Genomic DNA, 16,934 nt, shown 5'->3' with positions numbered 1-16,934 from the left:
CATTGAAAATATATGTTTTCAAATATTAGGCTTCAAGCCAGAAGGGCCTAAGTAATTTTACGGCCCATCATGGCAAAGCGGGAATGACTGCAATTTAAAGGTTGAGGAAAACGGATAGCAATAGAATTGCCAAAGCAATATATCTATCTTAGTATGATCTGCCAAAATGGTCAAGCAAACAAGTTTGAATCAAAACAAAAGAAGATGGATCAAGCAGCCAATATTGGTTGATGTGAAAGGAACACTACAATGATTCTGGAAATGATATGGAAGGCCTGCACAGCAAGAGGAAATAATTCAGAGTTGGCATCTATAACTAAAACATTTTGGTTGGTACATTCTGTGATGGACTGAGGATGCTTAAGGATATTCATGTTGATAATGTATCTGTTGGTCCTTATGGAAGGGAAATAAAATGTTCTCTAATTATTGAAATTAGAATGCCTCTTTGTATAAATATCGATATTGATCTCTGACTCCATGTACACTCAGCAAGTATGAAAGGATTTGAAAATATGAATTCTGCAGAAATACACGTTGTGCTATTGCTGATAGAAATGATTGTCATTGATGTCAATAATACGAAAGATAATGTTCGCTATCATAAATGTCAAGACAAAGATTGATACATTTGTGCAATAAGGAGAATGCCAGCAGCGAAGTTTATATCAGCATTTCAAGGAAAGATGCAATGCCAAACTAAATATGAAAAAGGGATCATCATTATGTAAGCACATATGTAGGAACTATACAGTATTGACAGATCAAAGAATGAAGAGTCAATACAATGACGAGTTCACAAATGATATTAGCAATTCACATATGGTAATATTCAGCAGTGGTAATATAATAATATTCAATTGAGGAGCAATTATCATCCAAAGGAGCAATGAGATATTATTGGAGTTAAGTTACAATAAAGAATTGTATGAAGTAATTATCAAAGTCATCATTTGTAGAATGGTAGAAGTAAACAGACCATGCCAGGTATGGAAGACAAAGCCCATTGAATTAAGGAGTTACGATAAAAGCAAAACATCATATGTATTCCAAAATTGATGACTTATAGAGACCAATCATAGCAACAGTTTATTCAGATTAAAGGACTCAGAACATGTCAGCAGAACTATACATCAACGATTATGGAATAGTTTCTGGTGAATGAATTAGATGGAAAGACAAGACAAGAACGAACCAATGGTGTCTACTTTTGTTTGAGCAGATAAGAAATTAGACACAGCAATAAAGAATAACAATTTTATAATAACAGTATTCCAGTTAAAGAATAGTGACTACAGTATTAGCTGAAAGTGATACAATATCTGTAGTGAAAGACATATTGTGACTGCATTAAGACAAACAGTGACTTTCTTTATAAGGACTTAAATATAAATGATTTTTGTAAAGAAGAGATGACAAGGGATGCAATTTGGAGGAAGATAAGATACATGTGTGATAGACAGTAGAAAGTGTAAGTCGCCCTATAGAAAGAAGCTATACAAGTTATCCAAAAATCAGAGTCACATAGTGGTAAGTTGTATATGCTATAGACGTATCGTGTGCAGCGTTGTAACACAAAGGAAAGGGCTTGGGGTCATGGTTGGCATCAGAACTTTAGAACATATTATAGAAAACATCTTTTTGACTGGAGTCGTTGTGTGCAAGGAAAGTCAAACATATGCCAATGCAGTGAATAATACACAGCAGTGATAAACAAGTTTCAAAAGCCAACATAAGAGACACATCCAACATATGCATCATAAAGACACATGGAAAAGTGACGGGATATTCAAACAATGAACAATGGTATGTAAGAGAACTACCAAATAAGCCAAAAAAAAAATAGCATAAGGGTTCCAACGAAAAATCAAAAGATCATACAATTAAAAATATGAAGCAGCAATTAAATCTTAAGTGTGGATTATTTTTGTTAAAGAAGAGGATACATTCGCTAGTAAGGAGAACTATTATAATGATTTAAAAAAAATAAAAATAACGAAGACAAAGCCATTGTTTATATTCTAGAAATCATGCGGAGTAAGTATCCCAGTCAGCGATAATAATACATATGGAGAATGGGCGGGGATAGAGAGCGATGCTATCATGAGAAACAAACTGTATATATGCTGAATACAGAGGAGTCATCGACGTTAATGTACCCAAGTTATCAAATGCATATTCTGAACACAAAGAACCCATTGATATTCAATGTTTTATTGCAACCAAGGCTATGAAATAACAAAAACCATAAGACAAAGGCGATTAATATAAAGTATATATTATGAAAGATGAGCGATCACATTTAGAGGGCAAATGGTGCAGGAGCACCTTGGGATAAGGCAAAACCCTAAATCAATTTTGGTTTGAAAGTGGTCCAACCAACCATTTAGTGAATAAGGACTAAATATGAAGTCCCAACGTAGGCTTAGGAGGTGTGGTTAGGTAGGATTTAAGTTTGAGTCAAGTTTAATCAATTAGGTCTTGATAAGCCTAGAAAGGCAAAAAATGCTCAATAGGGGCAAATTTGGCAAAATGCCTAAAATGGAGCAAGACGTGTCTAAGAGAGGTGAGTAGATGTTTTAGAACCATTTTATGTTGGTTGAAACCAAACTAGACAAGTTTGGAGGCCTAAAAAGAAAAATTGCTAAAAGTTGTCAAAATTGCTCATTGACAACTTTGCAATTTTTGCAAAGTTGCAATGGCAATTTTTGCACTTTTCTAGGAAAAGGCAAAGGAGGAGGTTGTAACTCGACCCAAGGGTCTGATTAGTTAGAGGGAGTCTATATAAGCATCTTCCAACTCATTTCAAAGGGTGGGTTGAATCACATGTACGGATAGTTGATGAAACAAGAAGGATTTGCTGACAGAAAACGTGGGTCTGAAGGATGTTTTGGAAAAATTTGATTGAACTGATTGCTGTTTTGAATGGAATTGATACTTGGGTTCATGTGTTAATTCTTTACATTCTTGTTTTGATCAAAATTTTTCATTTAATAAGGTTTTGAAAATTATTTAGTTTTGGGCTTCCTGCTGTTTGGTTTTGAGTAGACATCAATAAAATGACCAAAGCTTGAGTTCGAGTGGTTGAAAAGCTATGGCCTTTGGGAATCAAGTAATGGTCTGTATATACTTTGTAAATAACCATTTTGGAGGTTGTGGGAGTCAGCTGGCCATTTTTGCAAGCGAGCCCTAGGCAAGCAAGTGAAAGCTTGGCAAGGTGCAAAAATGCTTGCAAGTGAGTTTTAGAATAAACAAAGGAATGGCACATGCCAATCTTGGTTGGGAAATGGTAGTATGGTGAGTCTAGTGTCCATGAACTAGAGGAGGGAGTCTAGAGTGAAGATTTTCTTGTGTTAGGAGCCTAGTTGCTGTCATTGCCCTTGAAACCCTCAAAATAAGGGTTTTTTGAAAACGTACAATACAAACACCATGGAGACCTAAGACTTAGTAAATCTTTGAGCCTAGGTCAATTGGATTCAAAATCTAGAAGGCATCAATAGGCCTTGTTAAGAGATTTCTCAAGATATTGAAGGTTCCTTGTTTCTAGGAGGGCTAATAGGGGCTCTTACGGCTACAAGGGAAAATAGGGTAAAATTGGATTTGTGGATGTCTGAGATTTGTCAAAAGGGTACAGAATGGTTTGGAATGGGACAAGAACCTCATAAGGGAGGTTCAAACTTGATTTTGCTTTGCTCATGGTAATTTGTCGACTTTTGGCTTGATAGGCCAAGAAGTGCATAGTTTGGATTCTTGAAGAAAGAGTGGAAACTAAGTTGATTGGTGAGTTTCTTGGTGAAAGGGGATTGGGAGAGAGTCCTCTAGGTTAGGGTTAGAGAAGAGACCCTAAGAAGGTTGAGAGATAGCCTTGGTAGAACAAATTGGCTCTAAGTGAAGAAGCTCCCCATCAAAGTGGTATCAGAGCCATAAGATTAAGGCTTCAAGTGGGTCTTCAAAGATGGTTACCAATGCAGAATTGGCTAAGGAGGTAGATGAGCAGAAGAAGATCATGGAAGAGGAAACTAGGCTTCTAGATGAAGCCATAAAAGAGACGAAAGACAAATTGAATTAAAGGGAAGAGGTAGCTCAGGAAAAAGAAGATGAAGACATTAGCATCAGTAAGGGCAAGCAGAAGGTAGACTTGGAAGATGAGATTCCTGAACTTGATCCTTCCCTTGGTGATCAAGAACCGTTCCTCAAAGCCTTTGGAGGGAAGAGTCTTGAGAATGTTTCACTGTTCCATGGGAAGATGGAACAAAGGTGGTCCTAGAGTGGATTGAGAGCATTGAGTATTATTTTGAATGTGAAGGGACAAAAGAGGCTCAAAAGGTAAGGGTGGCAAAGTCAAGATTGAAGGGACAAGCACTCACTTGGTGTAAGTTTGTGCAAGAGGAAAGAGAGAGTGAAGGGAAGAAACCAATAGCCAATTGGAAGGCTATGGTAGCAAAGATAAAGAAGACTTATTTACTAGAGGATAATGAGATTCAAACTCATAAGCAGAGGCAGAGTCTCAAGCAAAAGGATCTTAATGTGGCTACCTACACTGAAGAGTTCCAAAAACTAGCTCTAAGGTCAAGGGTACAAGAGGCAGAAAGCGTCAAAGTTGCAAGGTACTTAAATGGCCTTAAGTGGTCTATACAAGATGAGTTAAATCTTACTACCTTGCAAAGTTGTTTCCAAATGGCTAGGAAGGTAGAAGATAAATTGAGAAAGAAGGGTGACTTAAGCTCTAAAGGCAGGGGCAGAGGTGGAGACTTCAGAGGTAACTCAAGAGGTGGTTCTAGTGGAAGGACTAGTGACAGAGGAGTAATGAAGAATCCAAATGGACTGAGCAAAATAGTGAGACCAGTCAAAGAGGAGCTTACAGCAAAGGAAGAGGATCCAACAATGGTGGTAGAGGAAGGTATGGGAATAGTAGCAAAGGATCACATTTTAGCAACATGAAATGCTATCAATGTGGCAAGTTAGGGCATCCTGCCTAGAGGTGTCTAGAGAAGGCATTAGCATCTTATGGAGAGAAGAAGATAACCTATGTCCAAGAGGAAGATGGACAAAAAACAGGGGAAGTAGATCTTGAACTCGTAAAGGGTGAGAACCTAATGTTGAGGAGAGTGTTGGTTAAGGAGCTAGTGAAGGAAGAAGCTAAACAAAGGAGAGCACTTTTTAGAACCACATGCAAGATATTTGGCAAAGTATGCAAGGTGATCATAGACTCAGGGTCTACTGATAATGTGATATCGAAAGAGGCAGTGCAGAAGCATGGTCTAACAAAAATCCCACATGTATGCCCTTATACAGTGACTTGGTTGAATACGGGGCAAAAGATCTTGGTGAATGAACAAGTATGGGTAGACATCACTATTGACAAGTACCAAGACAAAATCTTATGTGATGTACTTCCAATGGATGCTTGCCATCTGCTGCTAGGAAGGCCATAGTAGTATGACAGAGAGGCAGTGCATCATGGGAAGGAAAAAAAATACTCTTTCAAGAAGGATGGTGTCACCTATAGAATACAATCATTGTTGGAAGAAGACAAGGTAGAGAAGGCTACTGCTAAAACATTAATGATGAGTGGGAAAGAGTTCCTCAAGGACCTAAGGGAAGGTGAAGGAGTCTGGTATGCTTGTTAAGTTCTGAAGACAACTACAAATGTAATAGCACTTCCATAATGTTTGGTATGTGTTTTCCACTTTGCAACAAGCTCTTATTTATATTGATAATAAATCAAGAGGAGACATGTCCCTTCATGGGACCTGTCTATTCATTAAAATGCTACCAATAAAATTATATATATACATATATAATATATCATAATATAATTTATTATTTAATTAAACCACACACACACACATATATATGTGTGTGTGTATATATACATATATCACATATATGTAACTTCAAATTTAGTCTGAAAGTTTATCCAACTGAAGCTACCAAACATTAACACTCCCTCTTAGCTAGGGAGGATAAACACAAGACATATATTAAGAATATCTTTGATCAGAAGATATCCAACATTTAGATATCACATTTGATATCAGGAGTATTAGCCTCCCAAAATATCAACGATATTCACCAAGTACTCAAAAGATTTTGATATCACATCTGATATCAAGAGTATTGGCCTTCTAGAATATCGACATTCTATATTCACCAAGTACTCAAATAAGGTTTGATATCACATATGATATCGAGAGTATTCCCAAAATATCAAAGATATTCACCAAATACTCAGAGTAATGGTAGACATTCACCATGTACTCAATCTGTTAGATCTCGTCATGCAAGTTATTACAAGATCATCACCTTACAACAACTTCTCCAAATACAAGTGATGATCATTTGAAAGTCGTCACTTGCTCATGATGTACATAGGGGTAGGCCCATCAAAATCATAGTCATAAGGTATATTCATGAATCACTGTCCTCTTGACTGCTATAACTTATTGATCATTGGAGAATCCATCACAACGTGGTTTACTTCCTCTGTATCAATATGATCAAGATCAACGAAGGTTGACTAAATCATATCCTCTATCTCGCTCCCTCTCTTTCAAGGTTGCCTCTAATGAAATGCCAATCTCCCTCTCAATCTCCCCTTTTTTCCCTGTAATAACATTCTCATAGGAAAAGATCAAGACACACAACTCTTATATGAAAGCTAAAAATAAGAGAGAGAGACTACAATAATACTTAAATAAGATCTTTTCAAAAAAATGTAGATAATCATAATCCATCTGTTTCCACTAATGTTACTTTGATAATGATCCCCATTATTCCAAGATATCTAATTTAAATTTATACATTGAATATATATGCACATATACATTCCATCTTGTATGTATATATCATTAATCTATATTTTCAACATAATATTTATTTATTAATCGCATACATAAATTGTATATATATATAGATATATATAATCACTATATATTTTGATTATACTATCTCATATAATATAACTATGAAATTAGTAACAATGACACATTAATATACCACTCATAATGCCTTATGATAATAAGGACCTTAACAAAAGTTATGTACTTACCTTCATGCCTTGGAATGCCTCTTTATCTCTTTATCATTCGATAAGAATCTTTAACGTTTTGAATTTTCCACGTGGGCAATGTGAAGTAGTTACTCTCTTTCTAGGGACCACGTCTCTGTCTTATTTCTATTTAGGGTGTGAACCATTATTGCGTTTTGATGAAGTCTTATGCCACTAAAGTCTATGTAAAGACATGTGCCAATACTTGCTGATTTTCCCTATTTCCAATTTCTCTTCCATGCTAGATCTCATTCGATGGATTTCTCCTTAACTTATATGGTGTTTGTGTCTGTCATGTCTTGATGATTTTAAGGTTGTGTTTTCTGCATTAGTTGTGTGAGAATTGAGAACAACCACCATAAATCTCTGACTGAATATTTTAGCATTGTTAGCAAGTATATGATGGTTTAAAACTTTGGACAGTATTCCTTCGCCATGTATCATCTGTATCGCTGCTATTATACTTATAAATCAGTGCTTAAACTATAGTCATGACCACCTATCATATTTGACCAATCACTACTTATTTGCCAGTTTACTCTAAACTCATGTTGTCTTATTCACTGCGTTTTTTATGACACATCGCCTCCTTTATAACTTGTATCACTACAAATCGCTGCTTATTTAGTTGATATTTTAATTGCACCTTTGCAACATCCTTTGAAACACTATGATTGATAACAACTGTATATTGGAAATACTTTTTCATTGAGTGGCTCCCTATTTGGTAAACGATATCCATGTTGCTGGAGTATATAGGGATATCACTAAATCCACAATGTAGTATTGTTATTAATTAAGCTGGCCTAGCACACCAATGGAACTTGCCACATAATCTTTCTTATTTCTATTCTATGCTAATCTCTCAAGTCGTTGGTTTTCCTGTATGCTTGGTTTTGCTAAGACTGCTCACAACCCCCTTAATAGATCTGATTGGAGGCATATCATCCAAGCTGGACAGCTCAAACAAACACACAACCCTGAAAATTAATTAGACCGTGCCTCTAAATAGCACTCAATTTGAAAATGGATTGATACACTTCCAGTCTTCAATTACTTTATTGAAATCTACTTCCCAGGCTCTGCTCTGATACCATGTTAAGTTCTAAAGACCGCTACAAATGTAATAGCACTGCCCTAATGTCTGGTATGTGTTTTCCACTTTGCAACAATCTCTTATTTATATTGATAATAAATCAAGAGGAGACATGTCCCTTCATTAAAATGCTAACAATACATATATATATATATATACATATATATACATATATATATACATATAATATATCATAATATAATTTATTATTTAATTAAATCACACACACACACATATATTTGTATATTTGTATATGTGTATGTGTGTGTATATATCACATATATGTAACTTCAAATTTAGTCTCAGTTTATCCAATTGAAGCTACCAAACATTAACAATGTTGTCATAGTGAAGCCAAGGGAAGAGGAGACATCAGAACAAACATCTATGCTTGCAAAGGTACAAGGACTGCTAGATCAGTTCAAAGACATTATATGTGATGGATCACCACCAACATTGCCCCCAAAGAGAGCCATAAGTCATCAAATTGATTTCATACCAGGTGCATCCTTGCCAAATAAGGCTGCAAACAAGATGACACTAGAGCAGAACAAGGAGATTGCAAGGGAAGTCCAAGAATTGCTTGATCAAGGGCTGATTAGGAAGAGCATCAGTCCATGTGCAATACCAGTTGTCCTAGCACCTAAAAAGGGAGGTAAGTGAAGAATGTTTACTGATTCTAGGGCAATTAATAGAATCACAATTAGATATAGATTTCCTATTCCTAGGATAGAGGATCTAATGGACTGTGTTGAAGGAGCTAGATACTTTTCTAAAATTGATCTCAAGGGTGGCTATTATCATATTAGAATGAAGGAGGGTGATGAGTGGAAGTATGCATTTAAGACTATTGAGGGTCTCTATGAGTGGTTGATAATGCCATTTGGTCTTACCAATGCACCAAATACCTTCATGAGAGTTATAAATGAAGTCCTAAAGGTTTACATAGGAGTGTTTGTTGTTGTGTATCTAGATGACAAGACAAAAGAGGAGCATATGCAACATGTGGAAATGATGTTAAGGAAGCTCCAAGAGGAGAAGTTGACAGTGAACCTTGAGAAGAGTGAATCTATGGAGGAACTAGTGTACTTGGGTTTTGTGGTGTCCCAAGGAAGTCTGAAAATGGATATGAGTAAGGTAGGTAATCTTAACTTGGCCTACTCCTAGGTCTTCTATAGAGGTTAGAAGTTTTCATGATCTAGCACAATTTTATAGGAAGCTTGTGAGGAAATTAAGTGATATTTGTGCACCTATGATGGACAACATTAAGGGAGGCATGAAGACCAAATTCATATGGACAACTGCAAATGAAAGTTTGAAAGGTTGAAAAAGGAGGTGGCAACTCAACTAGTATTGGTTTTGCCAAGTATTGAGAAGCCATTTGTGGTAGAGTGTGATGCTAGCAACATAGTAGTTTGGGTAGTACTAAGCCAAGAGGGCAGGCCTGTGGCATTTTTTAGTGAGAGGCTTAGTGAAGCCGAGACAAGGTGTTCAACATATGATTTAGAATTCTATGCAGTTGTTCAAGCCCTTAAGAATTGGAGGCATTACCTATTGCCTAAGGAGTTTGTTGTCTTCACAGACAACCAAGCATTAAGTTTTATCAATTTATAGGAGAAGCTTAGCTTGAGACATATAAAAATGGATGGAATTCTTGTAGTCCTACACTTTCACTATTAAACACAAGAAGGGTACAAGCAACAAGGTGGTAGATGCTTTGAGTAGAAGGTTACTTACTATCCAAGAGGTCAAGTTGCAGAGTGTTGGGCTTGAAGGATTCAAGGAGATGTATGAAGAGGACACTAATTTTTCAGAAGCATACAAGGTATGTACTAATTATGAGAATCATTTTCATAGCCAATTTTCTGAATATACATTGCAAAATTGGTTATTGTTTAAGGGTCAGCATTTGTGCATCCCAAGAGGATCCATGAGGAAAAATCTCATTCAAGAAAAGCATAATGGGAGTATGAGTGGGCATTTTGGCCTTAACAAGACCCTAGTGGAAAGGTATTACTATTGGCCCAAGATGCAAAAAGATGTAAGAAGATATGTAGAACAATGTGGCATATGTCAGAAGGCAAAGGGCACTTGATCCAATGCAGGACTTTACCAACCATTACCCATTCCTAATAGGCCTTGGGAATTCATAAGCATGGATTTCATAGTGGGCTTACCTAGGACAGAGTCAGGACTAGATAGTGTGTTTGTGGTAGTTGATAGATTTAGCAAGATGAGCCATTTCATCCCATGTAAAACAACACATGATGCTAGCCATACAACTAGCTAATCTATTCTTCAAGGAGGTGGTCAGAATTCATGGACTGCCAATGAGCATTGTGGCTGACAGAGATGTCAAATTTATGGGTCACTTTTGGAAGACCCTATGGAGTAGATTGGGCACAAACCTAGCTCATAGTTTTGCTTACCATCCCCAAACAGATGGGCAGACATAGGTCATTAACAGGATCCTTGGCAACCTCTTAAGGTGTCTTACCAAAGAATATGGGCTGAGTTGGGAGCAAGTCATACCTTAGTCAAAATTTTCTTATAATGATAGCAAGAACAGGACAATAGGCTTGAGCCCTTTCCAAGTAGTCTATGGAGTACATCCAAGGGGCATCATGGAGTTGAGGGACCTATCAGCATAAGATACCATTAGTGGGCATGCTGATGATTTTGTTCAATCTATGGAGGAGATACATGATCAGGTTGAGAAAACCTTGATGGAAGTAAAGCAAAAGCTAAAGGAAAATAAGGATGAAGGGAGGAGAGATTTACAATTTCAGATAGGGGATTTTCTCATGGTCTACTTGAACAAAGCTAGACTACAGAAGGGCATCCCTAGCAAGTTGTAGGTGAAGAGGATTGGGCCATGTGAGGTGCTAGAGAATAATGGGTCCAATGCTTACAAAGTTGATCTGCCAAAAGACATGTCTATCTCTTCCATCTTCAATGTCAAAAACTTGATACCATATAAGGGTCCTGATATGGGTGAAGAGAAGTATTTGATAGAGTTACAAAATGATTTATCAGACTTGCAGGTACTTGAGAAGAAGCAACCACAAGTGGAGATATTGGATTTTGGGGTGAAAAAGAGCACAAAAAACAAGGTGTACCAAGAACATCTGGTGAAATGGAAGGATACTTCTGAAGTTGAGGCAACTTGGGTGGCTGAGAGTAACTTCAAAATGTATGGTATTGGCAAGGAGTTCCTCTCACCATACGTAACTTAAGGTTCTTGTAGGGGCAGTATGGTGCAAGAGCACTTTGGAGTAAGGCAAAACCCTAACTCAATTTTGGTTTGTAAATGGTCTAACCAACCATTTATTACTAAATATGAAGTCCCAAGGTAGGTTTAGGAGGTGTGGTTAGGTAGGATTTAAGTTTGAGTCAAATTTAATCAATTAGGTCTTGATAAGCCTAGAATGGCAAAAATTGCTCAATAGGGGCAAATTTGGCAAAATTATTTATTCCGCTCTCTTTGCACTTTTTTTTGCTCCCCAGTTGCGAGCAAGGCATTTGCAAACCTTTTTATTTCTTCTGTTGTACTCTCACAAGGATTCGTATCATGTTTTGAGATCCCTGCGATGTGATATTTGAACCGGTAAATGCCCTCGGATATTACTTTTTCACATCGAATGCAAATCACTTTGGTTGGTTCATCGGGTGCTTCATAGGCATATTTCCATGCCCGATCTCTCACATTCTTTGGCGTGGTGCCAATGTAGCCTGACGGGCATGGAGTCAATGGCCATTTGTCTGCCATTTAAAACTGCTGCGGGCTGCCTTACGCATACAAATTTTAAAAAAAAAACTATAAATAAATTATAACAAGATCAAAGTTAACAGGTAAACAAAGAATTCAAGCAACATTCCAATAACAACGCCAATAAATTGAAATCCAAATAACGTTCAAACAAACTAGTTGCCAAGGTTTCAAATTTTTCAAAAAAGTGCAAATTTCTAACATAAATTCGATCTAGAATGGAAAAAATGCAAATGAATGCATTTAATCTTGCTTACATTCATCAAATGCATTCCTAACTAATTAGGAATGTATTTTTATCCATTTACATGCAAGAAAAAAGGATACAATATCTTGCAAAAATAAAAAACAAAGATTCAAATCACTTCCCTAGTAACGAAGAAATCGAATCAAAAGGCCTCCAAATGCACTTGATTCCGCATCTTGCTTGCCAAGAACTCCTCCTCTATCCTCTCCTCTCCAAAATGCCCTAAGCAATTTAAAAACCGAATGAAAAAAAAATATTTTTTTGTCACTTTATGTGACTGCCAGGCACGAGCGATTTTTTTCCAAGAAATCACGATTTTTAGGCGATTAATCGCCTATTAATCTGCGATTTTTTTTTGAAAAAATCTGAAAAAAAAATCACGATTTTTGGGGCGACTAAATCGCCGGCCCCAAAAAATAGCGATTTTTTCTAGTATCACCGATTAATCGGCAATACTCACATCTATGGCCAAGGACGTGAAATAGAAATTAAATTATATATATATTTATTTAGATTTTTATCTAATTTAATATATCTACCATAGAGTGCTTTAGAAAGTCTAAGAAGAATAAAAAGTTATATATACAACTTGATTGAAAATTAACTTCAAGGGAGAAGAATGCATCTATTCATATGATGAAGAAGTTGTGAAACAAAAGCATGTAGGAGCAACATTAACAAGGTGGAAGAGAAGTTTGCTTGCAGTGGGTCGGTGCTCATGAAGACAAGTAGAGGGAGTTGGAGCTTCCTGTAGGTTGGAGCCTGCAAAGTGTGGGAGTTGGAGCTTCCAATGATTCGGTGCTCATAAATATAGAGGTCGTAGCCTCTAGTAGGTAGTAGCCTGCAAATCTTTGTAAAAGAACAATTTATGTAAAAACATTTATTGTCGTGGTTTTCTCCCTCATTGGGTTTCTGTGTAAATCTTGTGTTATTGTGTTCATGTGCATAATTGTTCAGATCAGCATTTGTAGTTAATTGTTTGGATAAAGTTTTAAATTGGTAAATTTTGTTAATATATTGATTCACCACCCCTCTCAGTATATTCATGTGCTCATCAATTGCTTCCTTAGCTGGAAGACATTCTGAGATAGGGCACCTTATAGAATAGAAATATTTCACCCTTCTCATTCAGAGCTTCATACACTTAAATTATGAGCACACAAAAACACAGTCAACAATTCTTTGCCAGACACATGAAATGGATAGCGTTAGGAGCGTAGGGGCATCTCAATGTAGCGCTTGTATTTGAATATACAGAGTTGTAATAAAGCATAGGCCCATAAATGTTTCTATCATATTGAGGCAGTTGTCACCAACACACTAGGAACCACCATGAATATCAGTTTTTCGAATTGGCTTCTGAGCATCATCATACAAAGATTTTGTGCATTAAAGTCTGCTGTGAAGAGACATGGAATTTCTGATGAAGAAACCAAACAACACTGAGAAAAAGAAACATTGAATTCTTTGAAGTTGACCATTCTGAACAGAGGGTGTAAAACGATCAGAGTAACACAAATTTATGCATCTCATATTCATTTGAAGTCATGGACTATCTAATATGTAAACACAACAAAAAGTGCATCTTGCATATCCTAGGATGCCGTCAAGGGATAAGATGTCTTAAAAATTATTAAAATAAGTCATGTGTATCAGCAACTATGTATAGTTCCTACAGAAACAGGGTTACGAGGAGCTCAAGAGATAGATTGCAATTTCCTAACTTAGAATTGCAGCCATATCACAACCATACCATCCCACAATTTGCTGAGTATCTAATGGTTCCTCTACCCATGTTGGAAGTATAGCACTTGGAGTCTCAATGGTGGCATGCTGAATTTATTATGCAGGCCCTAGACATGGCCACAGACAGATGAACGTCAAGACTAGTGCTTCCAAAATCAATAAAACAAACTTTGCACACCAAATACCATGTGGAGAATCAAACTTTGATGATTACGAGTGTATCATTCAGATGTTGAGATGAAAATTCTGAACCAGGATTGCCACAAAAAAAATACCACTGTATTTCACTCACGGTGAAGTTTATTCAAAAGCAACGATAGAGTTCATGGAGTAACAAACAATGATAGAATACACAATCATATGAAATAAAAGAGCATCTAGCAACGATATCTCCATGATGGTGTTCAATAGGTAAATCTGGAAAAGATTAAAGAGTGCGATAAGTTTTTGGTGAAAGCGGATGGTGTTGGGAGTTGAAGGATGAAAGTACTCAGCCATATTGAAGTCCTTCAAAAAAAACTTCGATGACAATATTAGAAATTTAATTTTATATGTGTGCGCAGAAGGAGGAGTGTTCATTTGAACGCACATTAAAATAACCGTGTTAGAAAGACATAAAGTTCACAAAGTCACTATGATCAGATGAGACAAAATCATGTGGAACGATTGAAATCTCTAGGAGGTTCTTTCAGCTGTAGAGTCACGAAGTTCCATTCATAATCTCTAGATATTGCGGTCTTCAAAATTTGTAAATAAATCGTGTTACATATGTTTCACAGTTTAATTTAGGGATCAGTTATTTGTTATGAAAAACACGTGACATCTTTCCAAAATATATAAGTATGAAGGCACAATATATACGATAGACAATTCATATACAATTTCCAAAAATCTAAGTGAACTTGATAATTGGTTCTCTTCTCAAAATGTACTGGTTTTTTGATGAATAGTCCTTTTCAATTAATAAAATTTACTAAGATTACAATTCACAAAAAAGGGCCGGGGGATATAGGATCACCCCGTGAATGAGTTCAATCAGCCAAAGCCGGAGCAAACAACATGGCCTGGTTTCAAGTTATGATCTTGCAAATAGTGGCTTTTGTCACATTTGGTCAAAGTTAGGAAGTTGACCACTTTTGCACAAAATTGGTCCTCTACTAGGCTGTCTTATCTTTCTATGGTTCCAAGGTGACTCTTCAAAAGACTCTCATTTATCCATCTTCCCAACTCTTTATCAGAGAAGTATTCAAACAAGTCCCATTGTACATCATCTTTACATGCATAATGCATTACCACTGCTATGAAACCCCCTCACTGTCCTAACAGTCATTGTCTGTCTTTTTGATTATCTCTTGAACCTAAGGTTTCATAAGATGGCTATGGAGGGGTTTAGACAGAGAGAGATCTCTGATAAGCATTGTATGATCCTTTATAGAATAGTGAGAATGATATCTTAGCACAGTGCTATATCCTAGAATACTCATTTCATCTTGCGTAATAATTATTGCATCTTGGGAACAGTCAATACATCTCTGCTAAGACAGCCAATATCTCCTTCTAAACAGTGAACATATTTCAAAGAAAACAATGAATGCTAGTCTTGAAGTCACTGGATGCTTCCTTTAGGAACAGTGATTTAATCTCCCTTGACGGTGAATGTAGGAACCTTTTATCAAGAACAATGAGCAACTCCGTGAAACAGTGAATCATCTTTATGATTGCCATACATATAACTGTAAATGAATTTTGACCAAGAGCAGTGAATGGATCCAATAGAAGAGTCAATGTCTCTATTAGAACAACGATTATAACCCTAGGATATAACAGTGAGTATCCCTTGATGAAACAGTGAAAGATCTCTCAAGACAAAAACTGAATGCATCAGAAGAAACAATGGTATTCTTATGAATAAACAATGAATGGAGATCCTTATAACAGTAACAATGTCCTATGAAAGACAGAGCATATACCTCTTTTAGATAGAACAGTAAAATCTCTATCCTTAGGCAAACAAATGCTTAACAAGAGATTCTTCAACTACTGAAGAAACTCCATTCTTATGAAGTAAAGAAATAAATGGAAGGAATCTAGGGATTAGGTTTGGTAGATTTTCATGTAAATCTACCTCTTCGTTTCTCTCTCTTGTTCTGATCTCATTGTCTCCTTCAAGGATCTGCTCGTTTTATTGATCTCTGCTGCTTCTTGCATAAAATTTCCCTGTTCTTTATTAAACCATTGCTCTTTTCATGGAACACTCTGTTTACCATTTGTGCACTTGTTCCTCTATTGAAATCACTGCGCTTTGTCTTGAAAAGCATTATTCTACTGAATATGCTACTGTTCTCATAATGAGATCTCTGTTGTCTATGGAAAATCTATCGCTCCTTCAATTTGAACTGCTGTTATCTTGATAGAACATGCTGTTCTCTCAAGAAATTTCTGTTTCTTTGTCTAAGGTAGGTGCTTTCTTTGATCAAATCTGCTTTTCCTGAGTGAAATCCACTATTTCTTCATGACAAACTGTTAAATCTTATATAAGAACTGCTGTTTCTTTGTTGAATCTTTGTTATTATCATGGATATCTTCTTTGAACTTAGTGTTTTATACTTGAATCTGCTCTTTCTTTAATGATTTTCCATATCTTTGATGAAAGGACTGATATTCACCTATCCATAATTGTTGTTCTTTCATCAAGGCTGCTTGAGCTTTCCTTTCAAACAGCTGCTCCTAGTACCTTATGGGCATGCTAGGGATTTGTTGCCCTTAATCTAGACAATTACAGCTACTAATCCAAAGATTGGGTTGACCCTTATAAAGTTAAAGTTTTGATTAGAGAGTCAATGAAATCCTTCTTGTTTCCCTCTCAAATATCAAATTGAAAGCTTTCATCTCTATGCTATTGAAATAACCAACCTCACTTTATATCATTCATGGTTTTTCCCCTCTTCTTTGGAGGATTTTAATCTTCTTTCGCTCTTTCATAAGGCAGGGATCTACATTATCTTTCAAGCTTTAAACTTTTTAT

General features: G+C 36.3%; 1 protein-coding gene across 1 annotated transcript in view; it reads left to right on the top strand.

Annotated features, from left to right (window-relative positions):
* The window catches only part of LOC149545509 (putative disease resistance protein At4g11170), a 43,360-nt gene that overhangs the window by 16,145 nt on the left and 10,281 nt on the right, over window positions 1–16,934 (top strand). The window lies entirely within an intron of this gene.

Source organism: Cupressus sempervirens, chromosome 7, assembly GCF_028749045.1.
Source record: "Cupressus sempervirens isolate cs-2001-9-10 chromosome 7, ASM2874904v1, whole genome shotgun sequence".
NCBI lineage: Eukaryota > Viridiplantae > Streptophyta > Pinopsida > Cupressales > Cupressaceae > Cupressus > Cupressus sempervirens.
Note: the sequence above shows the minus strand (reverse complement) of the source record. Positions and strands in the feature narration are given on the sequence as shown.